This window comes from Myotis davidii, unplaced genomic scaffold, assembly GCF_000327345.1.
Source record: "Myotis davidii unplaced genomic scaffold, ASM32734v1 scaffold639, whole genome shotgun sequence".
Lineage (NCBI taxonomy): Eukaryota > Metazoa > Chordata > Mammalia > Chiroptera > Vespertilionidae > Myotis > Myotis davidii.
This window is the reverse complement of record NW_006290541.1, coordinates 446,392-463,143: the sequence shown is the minus strand read 5'-3', so window position 1 is coordinate 463,143 and position 16,752 is coordinate 446,392. Positions and strand designations below refer to the sequence as shown.

Genomic DNA, 16,752 nt, shown 5'->3' with positions numbered 1-16,752 from the left:
ATTCAAAATTCACCATTTCCTAATTATTTTAATATTTTTTACTTTTATCTGTATGCTCTTGGGGTTTTTCCTGGTTTTGTACCACAATGGTGAAACTACTGTATAATAATGTGCTATGTTTAAGAAAATGCTGGCCAAGATTTAGAAAAACCAGTCCCTGGAAAAGTCATACTCTGGTCATTTTTCTAGTTGATTAAAAAATTATCCTTTACAATAAGGCAGTGCCAAGTATTGCTGAAGGTCTAGACTCTGAAATCAGAAATATCTGGCCCCATGACTTCTGTAAATTAGTTAACCTCCATGAAACCTTTATCACCTCATCTGTAAAATGGGTTTTTATTACTTGCTTAGCAGACTCACAGTAAACAATAAAGTAAGATAATATTACTAACTGTGTAGCATGGAGCCTGGCTCCTGATAATTGTTCAATAAATGACAGGTGTTTGATGATGAGATGATGGTGATGATGGTGATGGTGATGATGAACGTGATGTGCTGTTAATAGAGGCATTTGGGAGAAATCACTTAAAATCATGAAAACGGTTGATGGATATTAAACTAACTTGGTAATCTCTACTGCAGAATGAATTAGGAAAAAATGTACTGTCCATTTTAACTTCTTCATTTAAACAATTTTATCCAAACAATAATGAATGCTAATATTATAATGGCAGCACATACTACTTTACATTGATTACCTCACTTATCCTCATGTCACTTCCATGAAGTTGGTGCTAGAATTGTACCCATTTTAAAGATGAGAAAACTAAAGCTCAACAGAACTAAAGTGGGTCCTAGAATGAAGGCCTTGAGCTGCAAGCCAGTGCCCTTCCACTAATGCCATACAGTCTTCCTGGGAATGAGACTCTTTATTCACAAGGGATTGTTGAAGCTGAAAACAAAAATAGGGCCATGAATGGGAAACTGAAAGTACATACTTCATATTAAGTTACTTAAGAAAAACTCACAATATCCCAGAATTATCTATGAAATTTGTGGGAAACAATATGTTCCTTATAGTTATGTTGAACAGTATTGCCTCCCCTGAAAAAGGTTTGAATCCCATGAACAACTAACTCCATGATTATGCTGTTTCTAATCCTTGAGTACCACAGTTTTAATGAGAGGAGGCAAAGTGTGTCATTCTGTCCCACAGTCTGATGTAAAAGAAACAGGGCTGGGTGAGTATCAGAAGATCCAGGTTTGGATCCTGGCTCTGAGTTTTGGCTGAGGGCAGTATGACTTTGGGCAAAACTTGAGACCGCTCAGAGCCCCCAAAATGGCTGTAATAATGCTTAAATTTTACGATGTCATGAAGAGTCTACAGAACTATATATTTAGGTGCTTAGCACAATGCCCTAGTGATTAAAGCAACCAGTCGGTATCAGTTCCTTCTTTTAGTTCAGGATTTAATATTTAGGTTCAAAAAATATTTATCTATGTGCTAGGTAGAATTCTAGGTGATGGAAATACATAGTGGAGAAACTACATGAAAACCCCTCTTTTCAAAGACCCTAATTTCAAAGACAAATAATAAGCACTAATATCATAAATAAGAACATTGCAGAGTGTGTTAGAAGTGTGCACACCATGAGACAAAGCACTAAACATGCGGACTGGTGGTACCAGAAAGGGTTTAAAATTTTCAATGAATAGTTATTTAGAAGGTGACGTTTGAGCCAAAATTTGACAGAGAGGATTGAACTATGCAGATAGCTCAGGCAAGAATGGTCCAGAAACAGAGACTGCCAGTGCAAAGGTCCTGGAGTTGGAACTGGAGGAAAAGTGAAGCTTGCAGTGAGATTAAAGGGAAAAAAAAAATAGATGATCCAGAAATACAATGAGAGAGTAGGAATGGGTCATACAAGGTCTTGTAGACTGCTGTAGGAACTTTACCTTTATTTTCAACCTTTTTAATTTTGAAATGATTTTAGGTTTATAGAAGTGTTGTAAATGTAATGCATACCCTTCACCAGCTTCTCCTAAAGCTAACATCTTACCTAACCATGTGCAAATGAAGTATGCAAATGAAGAAGTTAACATTGGTATGTGATTATTACATAAACTATAAGTTTAGATTAAATTTCCGTTTTACTACTTATGTCCTTGTTTCAGTTGTGGGATCCAATCTAGGGTCCCACAAATGGCATTTATAGGATTTTGGCTTTTACTCTGAGAGAAATAGAGGAGCCACTAGAGAGCTTTGAACAAAGGCGGAAGATGAAATGACTTACATTTCAGTAGAATTATGGGTGTTTTCTTTCTCTACTCAAATCTGAGTTGAGGGCAAGAAGAGAGGAAGATTATGTGAACTGTAACTTAATGGGCTCTTATTTAACCTCCCTTCTGTTACCCATTAGAATAGCAAATGTCCTTTATTGGAGTTATACCAAAAGAAATGGCCAAAAACAATTATCGGGTATTTAATAAATATGAAATGCTGTGTAAATGCTAAAATAATAACCATAATAGTCATTTCCTTAGTGTTTGACTTGATTTTTATTACTGCAAATGCTAATTGTCCCAACATCTTAGATTTATATGGTACTCCTTTCTCCTTAATAACCAAGTATTTTCAACTTGTATTTTCTTAATTGTCTAAACTAATAAGCTTGCCTGGTTAGAACATGGTGATAATGTGGTCAAAATTACAGGTTTGATGTCATGCATTTGGCTTAGAATAAGAAAAGGAAACAAAATAAGAACACTCAGCAGCCACAAAAATGGTTCCAAATTGGAGGTCTTTTAGTTATAGGTGCCAGTTGCTTGGTTTAAAAAGAGGGGACCTAAAGGTACCTGAGTCACTCAACTGAATTCATTGACATTCAAAGTCAGATGCTCACTTTTAGAGTTGCTATGCTGTGACTCTTCCCATATTCCTGATGAGGAAATGGAGAGCTAGTAACATCTGTGTTACTCTAGCTACGTGTTAGAATAGCAAGTGATCAAGAGGCTGAGCTCAGGAATTTGATCTTTTCTCTACCACATGCTGTGCAATCATGACTGTGTTAGCTAAACTCTCTGTGCTCAGTTGCAAATCAACAAGGTGAACTTTTATATAAGAGCACTTATAGTGCAGGATTGTTTTGAGGATAAAATAATGCATGGAAAACACTTGGTATGGGGCCTGGAAGATAGTAATTGATGGTTAACTATTCCTGGGATGATAAAGATTCCTACGAGGTCATTTTGCTGGCATTTTTGCCTTATCTTAGAATATAGCATATTACAGTGAGACTATCTGTTAAATGGCCCATTATCCCAAGCTCTGAAAGAGTGGGATCTGGGTCTTCTGTTCTTTATCCTCAGTGTCTAGCACAGAGCCGAGCACACACTGATGACTTTGGAATAGAACTAGACTCTTCCCAACACCTCCCAGGCCCACAGCCTAGACTGTTGCTGAGGTTGGATGTCACCATCTCTCAGAACTTTGTCTCCTGGTGGCTTCCAGACCAGCCTCCTTGCCTCATGCATTTATCAGGATTGGCGTGTGACTATCCAAACACGTGGACTGAGTCAGCCAACTCCATCCTGTGGTATGAATTCCTTTGAAGCTGGGCCTTATGACACAGCTCCATCTGGGCAACACAGGGCAGTACCTTCTGAAGTGAGTTCTGCACCCTGACCCCTAGTGCACTGGCCACTGGGAGACCTTCATTGGATTATGATTTTACATAAACTTTTTCCTTCCTTTGTGAGTGTGCACCGATGTTCAGTAATGCTTCTCAGCCTTGTAAGTCTAATAAGCATATATCATTGCTATGCAATATTTTAGGCTCTCTAGAGTAATCTGTAAAAATTGCAGGCATTGAAAAACTAAAAAAAGAAAGGAAGAAAGGAAAGAAGGAAGGAAGGAAGGAAGGAAGGAAGGAAGGAAGGAAGGAAGGAAGGAAGGAAGGAAGGTGAAGGAAGGGAGGAAGGAAGGAAGGAAGGAAGAGAAGAAATGAAGGAAGGAAGGGAGGAGGCAGGGGAGAATGGATATTCCTGGAATATCTTATTAGTTTAGTGAGAGGACAGAGGGGACATGCCAGAGAATATTTGAGAGGAGTGGATAGGTCAGGCAAAAACAAAACACAGCAAAAGGCTGGAGCCTTGAAAATGCTTGAGACATAAATCGTACAGGGTCATGAACTATGGATTTCTCTCTCTGCTTCTGCAGTGCATATTAAGAATGGAGTTAAGGTTCAGTTCGTATTTTGCCATAAAAAGCATCATTATCAATTAACATTGACCTGCTGGTCACTCGGGCCATTGGTCCACTCAGCTCATTCCTTCAGGCTGAGCTCGGCAAGGTCTCTGAAGACACCCTGGTACTCAAGAAAATGCTTCTGGAAAATGCCTTCAAAGTCTCTTCGCCTTCTTATGGTGAAGTCCTACACCTCTAGATGTTAAAGGAATATTCCCATTTCTGTTTTCTAATCTCCCCTAATTATAAAATGATGTCACAGGCTATACAAAACCCTGCCACTACAGATCAACATTTTTACAGGCAAGGAAATAAAGAAGTGTTCCTGGGAACAAGTATTAAAATGCTACTTGGAAAATAAAAGACTCAGAATGGAGAAGACAGTCTGGAATCAAAATTAAGGCTCAAGTTGGAATAATCATATAAATCTATTTTCTTCTGTTTTGTCACAGAAGTAAAAAAAACAAAACAAAAAACACATCAGGGTTGAAATGGCTGACGCACAAGTGGAACGGACATCTCATTAAGGGAGTGTAGGGGAAAGTGAGACTTCCACCCTGAACATCAGAGAGAATGGAGGAGGTCAGGGTGTGAACACATGACCTTTGAACATGCTATTTCTTCTGCCAGATCTTTCTCCCTAGGGTTTGCCCATGAACAATTGGCTCTTCATCCTCATATTTCAACAGAACTGATGATCTCTTACAAAGCCTTTTTCACCACAATGTCTAAAAAGTATGTTGTCAAAAAACTGTGCAACAAAAAAACAAAACACACACACACACACACACACACACACACACACGCACAAAACCCAAACAAAATAAGCCCAGATATAAAGACTCTCACACTGGCCAATGTCAAGCTACCAACATGATGTCATTGAACATATAGTTGGGAAGAAATGTGCACAATTGGTTCTTGCCAGCCTGTTCAGACAACCCACTATCCTAGCTGACATGACCCCGTTTATTTAGTTATATACTGACTGTCTCCACCCAAATTATGTAAGCTCAGCAGAGCAGTGACCTTGCCTGTCTCAGTTGCTGTTGTGACCCCAGCATCTAGTGCAGGTGCCCAACAAGAGTGCCCTAAAAATTCCTTCCTTGGGTCCTGCTCCTTGCCCGGTGGTTTGGAAACCTCTCCATGCAGTGAGCTGGGGCCACTGTATGGTCCATCTTGGTCCTCCCATCGGCTCAACATCGGAAACCACTCTTGCTTATACATTGACCTTTTCTGTTTTTCAGAGAGTTAAGATGGGAACATAATCCAGTCCCAGTTATTCCACTATGGCCGAAAGCAGAGGCCCCCGCGCATCTCTTGTTTGGGTGATTGAGGATGTCTGAGTTTGAGTGAAGGGGACAGTCATCATTTTTACCATAAAATTAAAAAATGCAGATCAAGATCTGAAAACCCACTACCTGTGCCCTCCAGTGAGTCCAAGGGCATTGTGCCTGTGCCAAAAATTTCTAAGGCTTCCTGCTTCTGTTTTGTCAGAAAACTGGGATCTTTTCTGAGCACTGCTTGCTAATATGAAAAGCATCATTTAATTAGGACTAATAGAAGATGTCCTGTAGAGTGATAATTCAATAATCCGGCCGTTTTATTTATACAGTGCCTCCAGGCTCCTCATTAAAAATGGAAGAGACATTCAGTGGACAACGCAGCAATTCGCTACAGACCTTCCAAGCGCTCTTGGATCAACAAGCCCACCCTCTGGGCATCGTCAGAGCCATCTCCCTCGCCTGGGAGAAGGTATTTGTATCACCAAATTAATCTTTATAGACTCCCACAAACCACATGTTGACACTGGCACTTAGGGTATTCTCCAGCCCAGCTCCCCTCCCTTAAAAAGAACAAAAGCCAGAGAAAGCACCCTTACTGCTTCAACACTCTGGTAGCTTCCCCTTGTTCTTGGAATTAAAGGTAAACTCCTGGCTCGGTGAGCAAGGCCCCATTTTCAAATACCTCTTGGCTTACCCACACCCTTACAGCCCCATTCCCTCCTCTCACCCCTGCAACACCACCAGGGTCCTGCCCAGCTGGAGGCCTTCACATTGTGGGCTCCTCTCCCTGGAGCCCTCTCCCTCTCCTGTTGGCCAAATGGGACCCTCTCAGCTTTAGTCATCTGCCTAAATGTCCCTGCTTCAGAGAACTCTCCCTGCCCACCTGCATCACTCAGCACCCCCACTGTCTGTTTCACCATCAAGATGAAAGGTGCTTTGATGGATTTCTCTGATCCCTGGAAGGTAAGCTGTGTGGCAGCATCGCTGCAGGTCTTGTTTAGCGCACTTCCAGAACCCGGTGAGGGAGGGTCTTGCATGCTTCATCAGTAATTCGAGCACAAGGAAGGGGGTCTTAACCAATAGCTGTGGCAGGAAAGTGCCATCCTGCCTGGAAGGTCCTGTTTCCTGCCACTTGGCAGCCAGGCTGATGGCTCGAAATAGCACAGAACCTGGTGGTGTCACGTGTAGATGAAAACACAGAGGGAAGCTGCCCTCTCCATCGTGATGAATCAGGAGATGGGGGATCTGGATGAACAGAAGCAAAAAGTGGGGCTGGAGAGAAGGGACTCTTGGCCTCTCTCGTCTGAGCCCTCACAGCATCCTGCTTGCTGTCCTGTGAAGGTATTTGCCAGTCACACTGGTCTACCCAGTAGACTAGGGCATGAAGTGTGTTTCATCCGCCTCTGTATTCCCAGTGCTCAGCAGCAGGTTAAAAAGTTTTTGTTTTAACTAAGAATTCTGTGTGTGTGTGTGTGTGTGTGTGTGTGTGTGTGTGTTGTGTGTGTGTGTGAGAGAGAGAGAGAGAGAGAGAGAGAGAGAGAGAGATGAAAGCAGAGGGAAGGAGAGGAGAGAAGAGAGAGGGAATATGCAGAACTCCTTGGTTTTTTTCAGAATATTTGACCTGGTGAATTGCCACTGAAAATGGATGGAATAAATTGCTCAAAATGTAAACATCCAGCTTATTTCCATCGTACAAAACTCCAAAACAGGAAAGGTGCCACCCATGAGCAAAAACAGAGCTGGGCTAAGATATCATGGACATGCCCACACCCTGGGATTTGCCCTGTCACCAAATGATCGAAAACCAACATGGGCACATGGCCCGTGGTATCATCCCTTCTGTTCCGTCTCCTACCAGGATAGATGACTCTCCTGCTTTAAAACACACACACCCTTCACATTCATTAATCATAGTAACAGGTTGCATCTTCATAGCAGCCCATCCAAGAACAATAGCAAAGAACCATGAAACCTATTGGCACCTGCATAAAGCATGAAACAGGGTATCTGAAACGCAAACTTTGAAACACGAATCAAATCATTTAAAAGTCTGGTTTCTAAAGGAACGTGCTTTCTAATGGCACAGCTGTTTGTCATGCCCGCCTAGATTCTGCTTCCCACACTGCCAGCCGCGCCGTGAGGACACGGGAAATACACAAAAAAGGGTTATTTGATTTCCTTTCTTCAATCAGTGGTTTTTTTTTTTAAAGTATCTGTAGCTTGTAGAAGGGATTAAATGTATAGTCAGGTCCACTAGCCATCTTCTCCTCAACTTTCCTCCTCCCCTCTCCTCTTCTTTTCATTGTTGGCATATCATGGAAGGCAATGAATACATAATAAATGGTGTTTGCGGAAACGGTGGGGCCAGCTGACACAATTATGCACTTGTTGAGTTAGGAGCCACTTATAAACAGACTTTGTAAGTCATCGCACTTCATCCTGGAAGGCGTTAATGCATCATTATGATCTAGCAGGTTGCCTGCTGAATTTTACAGCATTGCACACTACATTAACCTTTGGTACCGCTGATATTTATGACCTTATAAGAAAGTATTTATCAAGCTGAAAGCCAATATACAGCACTCGTGTTTTAGCCAGTGCTGTTTAGAAACCCTTATCGCTCCTTTCTCCAGGCATTTTAAATCACTCGGAGATAATGCTTGGTACTGGCGAAAGTTCGGGAAAAGGGGCACTCTCATGCAGTGCTGGTGGGAGTTTAAATTGGTGTAATGTTTCTGGAGGGTGATTTTTTTTTTTTAGTTTTATCTGACTATCAAAAGCCTTAAAAAATGTGCATTTTTACTCTTTGACCCAGCGGTTCCACTTCTGGGAATTTATTCTACAGAAACAATCATGAAAGTGTGCAAAGATTTGGGCAAGAGGAAATCCATCACAGTGATATTTGCCACAGTGAAAAATGGGAAACAACCTACGTGTCCAACGACCAGGGACGGGCTCAAAAGCTATGTGCAGCTGAAATGATGCCAGACCATAAAACAGGCAGAGGCCCCCAGAGGGGGAAAAATGTTGAAATACACGCAATGACTTGGAAAGGTATGTGTGTATTTTAAATTAGGAAGCAAGTCACAAAACAGGATGGCATGCGCCATCTTTCTATTTTTATTTACTTTTAATTTGTTGGTAGCATATTGAAAAAGCTCTCAGAGGATCAACAACCAGGTGGTCAATGAAGTGATAGAAAATTGTGATGATGATGATGATGATGATGATTCGCTTATTTGGGTTTTCTATCTTTTTTTTTTAAATAATGAACCGTAGTTATTTGCATAGTATGAAGGTATGAGGACCAGGTTTTGTTTGTCTCTTAATCTGCCATGCATAACAGAGGGTCAGTTCCTGATTTTTTAAAATGAGCTCAGATTCACAGGATAATGGTACTAATTGCTTCTATTATAACACTTCCCAATTTCTACAGCATGTGCACATCTGAGTGACCATGTGAGTTTCAAGCCGTCCTGTCCGGTAAGCAGAGCTGATATTTCTGGTTCTGCTCCCAGATGTAAAGACAGGCTCAGAAAGGTCATAGGATTGGCTGGTGGTCACACAGCCTTTAAAGGTGGAGCTGGGAACTTTTACCCAGATTTCCAGCTCCCGAGCCCATGTTCCTTCCTCTGCATGGTGTGCCTGTATCTGGGAAGAAAAGGCAGGAGTAATACAGCTGCCATAGGTAATCAAGCCACCATGAAGATCAACTCTTCCATTTGGGACAGTTGGCTGAATTCTGAATTCACTGCGTCAGGGGTGGACAGAAGTGAGGCAGAGCTGGGCTTACTAAAGCCGGCAGCCTCAGCACCTCATGCCCCAGGAAATAGCACAAGCCCTTCTAGGGCCCAGGAACATGGCTTACAGCTTCTTGAGGCTGCAGGAACTGGGGGGTGGGGGGTGGTGCTAGGGTTTTGATGTCTCCCAGAATTATCGACTAATGTGTGTCTGCTGAACAGGGAAACGAGATCAAAGCTTCCACAGAGTGAAAAGGTGGAGGCCTGGCTAAAAGCATGGGGTCAGGGGGCTGCAAACACTGCCCGCCCCATTCCTCCCTGCCTGGACCCTGTCTCGCTCACTGGTGGGCTTCTTCCTTAAAGGGAAACTGCAGTTCCTGAAAGTGAGGGCGGGGCTCTCATCCTGTCAATCTCTGCAGAAGCAACTTTAACTGTGTTCTCTCAGCCCATGTATCTGCTCAAGTTCCTGTTGGCTCTCAGCAAGGCAGCGGGCCCTAGGAAAAATATCACTCCAGCCTCGGATGATAATCAAAACTCCTTTTATGTTACATGCCTGTTCTTGGCCAAGGACTATATGATGCGATTTTAATATATTACCGTACTTAATCCTCACAACAGCCCCATTCATTCATTCATTTATTCATTCATCTGTTTGTTCATTCTAACACATTTTTTTTTCCTAAGCACTTACTCTGAGCAAACATCAGGGATATGGGGATGATGTGCAAAATGCAACACGGAACAGAGATTCCAGTATGGCTGACAGGCCAGCACAGGTAAGGAAAGTAATACAAGACATTATTGCAAGTTGCAGTAAGTGCTATAAAGCAAATAAATTCAAGAAAAAAAAATGTCCATATGTATTAGTTTTCCTAGGGCTACCCAAACAAATTACCACAAACTGGGTGACTAACACCACATGAATGTATTCTGTCAGAGTTCTGGAGGTCAGAATTCCAAAATCAAGGTGTTGGCTAAGCCTTGCTCCCACCAAAGGCTCTAGGGGAAGATCTTCCTGGCCTCTTCCTGGATCCTGGTAGCTCTCAGCCATCCTCGACATTCCGTGGCTTGTAGCTGCATCTCTCCACTCTCTGCCTCTGTACTCCTGTGGCCTCCCTCTGTCTCACATGTCCTTCTTATGAGGACATGAGTCTCTGGACTTAGGGTGCACTCTAACCTGGTATGACCTCATTTAACTTAACTAACTATATCTGCAAAAACCCTATTTTCTAACAAGGTCACATTCTGATGTTCCGGTTGGCATGACTGCTGGGCAAGGCACTACTCAGCTATCATATTGAGCAAATTAGGCAACACAGCTAGCAAGTGCTTAGGCACATGATGGCCTTACCTCAACACTCCCTTCCCCTATTCCCTGAAGATAGTCATTATCAAGAAACGTTTGCCCCCAAAGGACGGGGGGTGAGAAATAGAATGTAGCAACTCAAAGGCCAGCCTTCGGAGTTGGCTCTGGGGTCAGCTCAGGCCTACCTGGCCTCATTAGTCTATTCTGAAGAATGAGGGAAACCTCTCCCGCTTCATGGAGTCATTGGGAAGACAAATGGAAATAAAGAATCTCGAACACATAGGCAACTGCCCAGCTGTCAGGAACTCCACACATTACGGCTGCCAAAAACCTTCAGAAACGGTCTCAATGTTAATGTGCGTGAGGCTGTGGTCAGTGGGCACATGGACTGTGCGGCTCCTCTGAGATCCCGTTGTCTCATCTGAAAAAGGGAAAACCTGCCTTGCTCGGGGGTTCTTGAGGTCGGGCAATGCACAAGACAGTGCCTTGCATCCGATGGGTCCCTGGCCCTGCCAGCTGCCGGCACCACCGTTATCACTGTGGGAATCTAGCCTGAAAATGCTCTCATGGTTTCCATCAGATCCCGCATGTCCCCTAGAGTTTGCCACTCTTCGGTAGGTGAGCACTGACGGTGTTCAAAACACTGGCTCGAAACCCTTGTGTGAAGTTCTGTGTCCCGTTGGCTGCGTAAGACTCACTTAGGGAACGTGTTGAAAGTCGGTTCCCACTGGCCTCCTAAACCATGCTCCAGAGTGCAGATCTAGTAGCTCAGGGGATGTGCCCCTTAAGCACTATTGCTGAGGCACAGCTGGTGCAGGAACAGGAGAAGGAGGCTGCAACAGTACTCGGCTTGACCTAGCTGCCCTTGTCCCTTTTCCTGAGGAAGAACATCGCCCATATGATTGTTCAGAGCCTGGGACACAGTCACCAAGCCTCAAACGTCAGCACCTATAGTAGCAATGTCACTTGAATTCCTTGCTGTTTACATTTCTTTTTAAAGAAGCAAAAAATGAGGGGCCCCCTCATCTCTACCCCTCCCCTTCCTTCCACCTTCACACACCTTCTTTTTCTTTCTCTCTTTTGTTTTATTTTGTCCCCTTTCTCCATTCTACCGTCTCTGTGTTTACAACCATTTGGAAACTGACCTGCCGTAGAAAATGAAGGGATAGTTACATCTGGTTATGCCTGCAGGCCTAAGTGACATGCTCCCAGTCTGTTTTGTCATGGGTCCCTGTGTGTGGACATTTGTTAGTTTCTTAGATATTTAAAAGGGACTATTAAGTCTCCCCTTTGGCCAATCTTCCCAGTGTATTTTTCTCTGGGATGAGTACCCCATGGGGTGGAGGGAGTTGAAAAAATAGGTTGCGTTACTCTGGGCTCCAGCCTTTGTTACACTGAATGTCACCAAAATCTCATTCTGCTATTTGTCACAGGGAACTGCAGCTACAGGTAGTTCAGGGGCACCCTGAGGTGGCCCCAAGGCCCACACTCCTCTCCACCTCAGGTCTTAAGAGACTGACCCAGTCTCACTCTCTGACCTCACAGCTGCACTGCCCCTTGGGGATCTGGCTTTGCTGGAAAATGGAGCAACCATTCTCCCAGGGCACCTTTGTAAGCACCTGCTCTACAAATGACCAAAATGATTTCTTAAGCACCCAAATCACTCATAATATGCCACTTAATCCTCATGCCAACCAGAGAGATCATTTGGATAAGGTAACTGAGACTCAGAGACAGTGCTGGACTCATGGTCCACATGGCTAGTGAGAAGGCGAGCTCAGCTACTTGGCCTGCAGGCTCCATGCTCTTCCCATTCCAATGCGCCAACCCGGTGAGCATCCCAGAAAATGAATCACTCACCCTTTATGTCAGAAATCAATTAAAGGGCAAACCCCAAACTTAGGGTCATATAATAGAGTCTGAGGCACTGGAGATGAAAATGAACCACATTTTCATAGCAAATTGAGATGCATTCCCTTCCTCTGCCCTAAATGGGAAGGGCCAGTCAATTTTTAAGTAAGATATGAGACAAAAAAAAAAAAAAATAAGAAACACACCGGATGAGAAACAAACACTTGAGGTATCATTTGATACAGGATGACGTGATAGCTGGAGGTAGAAGCCTTCTGTCCATAGGGCTCCTTCTGGAGCTACATTAGAGGGAGAGGCATGGGCTACAGCTGGGCCTGGGCCTTTACCTTGGGTTTGCAGCCAACAGAGGGTAAAGGCTCACTTTTAGAACTGTCAGCGATGAACTCTTCTTTCCCAGGGAATTGACCTCATGCGATTTTGCTGAATCGCTTATTTTTGAACTTCAGTTAGAGTCCTTTGTACTTGTCCTTAACCAGGAAGCCTGGGTAATTAAGGTGAATTATCTTTCTGCTCAGGGTGTGCGCTGCGGCAGGCGGTGGAACAGGGCTTTTATGAGCTGCTGAAGCCTGGGATTTCCAGGTGGGGGGTTTCCCCTACTTGGAAACACCCTGGGCCCCGGGGCAAGGTGGATTCTAATGTGCCTCTTATCTGAGCCTCCCAGAGATGCAGGAGGCAACTCATGGAATCAAACAGAGTCTGCAATGTGAAGAGCCCTCGGAGAGACACAGCAGGGGCTGGGCACAGAGGGGCCTCAGGGGTACAGTGCGGGGTATGTATCCGGCCTTGGCGACATGCGGGGATTGGGACAAGTTGTAAGGGTCCTCTGAGCCCCGGATTTTTAACCTGCCAAAATGGAAATGTTCCTACATAGCCTAACATAGATGCCAGGAGAGACGGGAGGCCCCTCTGTAAAGTATCGTAGAGGTGTTGTTGATGATGTGCCTTATTACACTTTCAAAGAAGACAAGGCAAAGCCAGCCTGAAGATGTCCTGGCAATTATGAGTGGGTTAATAAAAGACTTCATGTCTGTAGCAACCGCCAATGAGACAGCAGAGACAAAAGCCACCCATGGCTGTCGAACATATCCTCTAGGCCTGCCAATGGTTAAGAATTTCGAAATCATTGACCTGTCTCAACTTCACAACGACCCTCCAAGTACTTTCAGTATCCTAATCTTATAGTTTATGGTCGATAACAAAAAACAGGTAGGTTATTTGCCAAGTCTTGAAGGGTAGGGTGTGGGGTAATCACGATCAGTACAAGAGTCCATTCTCGTGGTCACATCACCCACGTGATGCAATGTTGCATCATCTTAAATACCTGGGGTGGTGAAAAATGACTACAGGCAGAGGCCAAGGGGATCCACGCCAAGGTAAAATGAGGGCCGGAGAAAACGGAAAGGCACAAGCGATGAAGCGACGTGCCGAGGTCGGAGCGCAAGATAAAACCTCTAAGTTGGCAAACCGAACCTTTGAAACAAGAGACAGAGGTTAGAAGAATCCCACCACCAATTAGTTAGGCACCTGCCTCGCTAAGCATTAACCATAATAAGAAATCCTCAGAGTAGTAACAGTAATGGCACCTGTGATGATAGCAGAACTAGTAGGAGCTGCAATTTATGGAGCCCCTTCCATGCTTCATTCAGGACTGAGGGAGAGCATGTAGTTTTCCTAAGTCACGCAGTGAATAAGTAGCAGTGTTGGGACTTGAATGCTTAGCTGCAAAGGGCTGCCTTTACTATGGAGGAGAAATAAGCCAGTGTGGGGAATAAGTTTTCATCCTGTCTCTTCTCAACTATTGATATCTTACATTCTTACAATTCTAAGGAAGAGTCCTGTCTCACCTTTCATCTCCCCGTGCCTGTCTGAAGCTGGGCTGGGAAGGCCAGACGCAACAAGCTGAGTACTAGCGTGTTCCCCAGGCAATGGCTACTGAGCCTGGATCTCTGTGGCTGGACACAGTCCCCGTGTCCTCTGTGTCCCCTGCATCTCACCTTACCCTGGCCACCCATGGCTGGCGGTGCCATCCCCTAACTGACTATAAGTCATCAAGTGTGGTATTTGGGAACCCCCATTGTAAATACATTGGAAGAATAAAATAATTTCCATTTCTGGAGCACCTGCTAAGGTCCCCAAATTTACATACACGATCTCTTGCTTCCCATCACACAAATAAAAAGCAATGGGGACAGGATTTTACCGAGCCTTCTCGGATGTCCAAAATCTTTTCATACTCTATCTTACTGCCATCTCCAAGAAGAGACTCCTTATTGGGGAAAAAATGCTGCACTGGGAATACAGAGAGATGGAACATGTGGCTTTGCACATGCTTTTCCCTCTTTCTGGAATGCTGTTCCCATTGTATCCTCATGCTTTATTCTCTCCTATCCCTCAGAATACAGCTTAACAGTCATTTCCTGAGGGAAGGCTTCCATGACCTAATGTTCCTCTATCACTATTCTCTTTCTCAACTTAATACGTATTCATTTCCAAAGATATCATGGTAGATTAAAAATGGTTGCAATTCCAGCATGGATGGACATGGAAAGCATTACGCTAAGCGAAATAACCCAGTCGGAGAAAGATAAATATCACACAATCTTACTCATTTGTGGAATATAATGAACAACATAAACTGATGAACAAAAAATAGATCCAGAGACAGAGAAGCATCAAACAGACTGTCAGACCTCACAGTGAAGGCAGGAGGGGAGGGGGGCGGGTAAGAGATCAACCAAAGGACTTGTATGCATGCATATAAGCATAAGCCATGGACACAGACAGTAGGGGGGTGAGGGCATGTGCTGAGGGGTGGGAGTGGTCGAGGAGAGGTCAATGGGGGAAAAAGGAGACATGTAATACTTTAATCAATGAAGAATAAAAAATAAGATAAAAATGGTTGTAACTCTTTGCCACTCCTCTTGCTCAGAGATGGAGTCTCTTTCCTCTCCTTGAGACTGTACTGACTTCAGCCAACAGAAGGGGGCAGAAATGGCACAGTGCAAATGTCAAGGCAGAGCTTTAAGAGATATGCAGCTTCTATTTTCACTGCTGAGGCCTGTCAATTTTGGCATCCAGCCATCGTGTCAGTGTGCCTATCTTGTGAGTATGCCTATATAATCAGTCTGATTAACTAGAGACTACCATGCTGTGAGGAAGCCCAAGCTAGTCAAATATACAGAGAGAAGTGTCATATGGACAATCACCAAAGACCAGACATCTGAGAGAAACTTGGAACTTACTGCCCAGCCCAACCATCAGTGGAATATGGCTGAGTGGGGGAACCCAGCTGATCTGCCCATGTGAGGCTGACCCAAATTCTTGAAGCACAGAATCGTGAGCAGATAAAATGGTGGTTAAGTCCCTAGGTTTGGAGATAGCTTGTTAGGCATCAATGCATAACTAAAGTAAACATCACCATTTTTAATTATTTACTTATATTGTGTACTTATTACATCGGTCTCTCCTACAAGTCATGCTGAGGGCAGAAACCATGCCTGGTTGGACCTGTTTCTGAATCCCTATTGCCTATTATATAATAAGCCCTCAACAAATAATAGTGAATGAATGCTTTACCATAAAACAAATAATAGCAACAACAGTATGAGTAGTAACAGTGATAACAATAGAGTAGGGATGGTTGGAGTAATAATAATAATGATAAGCAAAGGAATAGTAACAGAGGATCAGAAACTGCTACCATATTAAGCTAAAGAACAAGTATAACACACATCTCAAAATGATCACTTTTCAAGGTTATTATTATCAACATTGCCATCACAGCAACTCCCAACAATGCATTAGCATAATATGCAAGAAAGTGTGATAAAGACTTCTATACATTATCTCTAATCTTTGCTCAACAATAAGCCTGACATATAATGAAGGTAGTGCTATCTTTGAAGATTTAAGGGACTTGACCATGATCCCAGGTGCTCAAAGACTTGAGAAGTATCTAGGCGGGTTTGAGAAAGCTGCATCCTCATTGGTTGAGCCTGGTTTCAGAGGGGCTGGAAGGTAGAAGGTCTTAAATAACAATTTTATTGATGGGAGTAGGACAAATGGAAGAAAGCCATCCAATTGAAACCACAGGCAGGGATAGCTTTCCTCAGCAGATGCTTACTCTCAAACCCTCTTGTCAACCCCTATAAGGAGGTGTGTCCCGCCATGACACTCTCATGCCTCCCTTGTCCCCTGATCTCATGGTCTAAGCCAGTGCTGATCATCAGCATGCGCCTTCACTGATTTCTCACCGTTCCTGGGTGCAAACCATGTCTGATTCATCTCTGTTTCCCAGCAAGGATCTGGCACACAGTAGGTGTTGATAAATGTTTTCTGACTTAAATGAAATTAGAATCAATT

At 43.6% G+C, this 16,752-nt stretch overlaps 1 protein-coding gene across 1 annotated transcript in view; it reads right to left on the bottom strand.

Moving 5' to 3' along the window:
- Window positions 1-16,752, bottom strand: part of RBFOX1 (RNA binding protein, fox-1 homolog (C. elegans) 1) — a 374,033-nt gene that overhangs the window by 151,492 nt on the left and 205,789 nt on the right. The window lies entirely within an intron of this gene.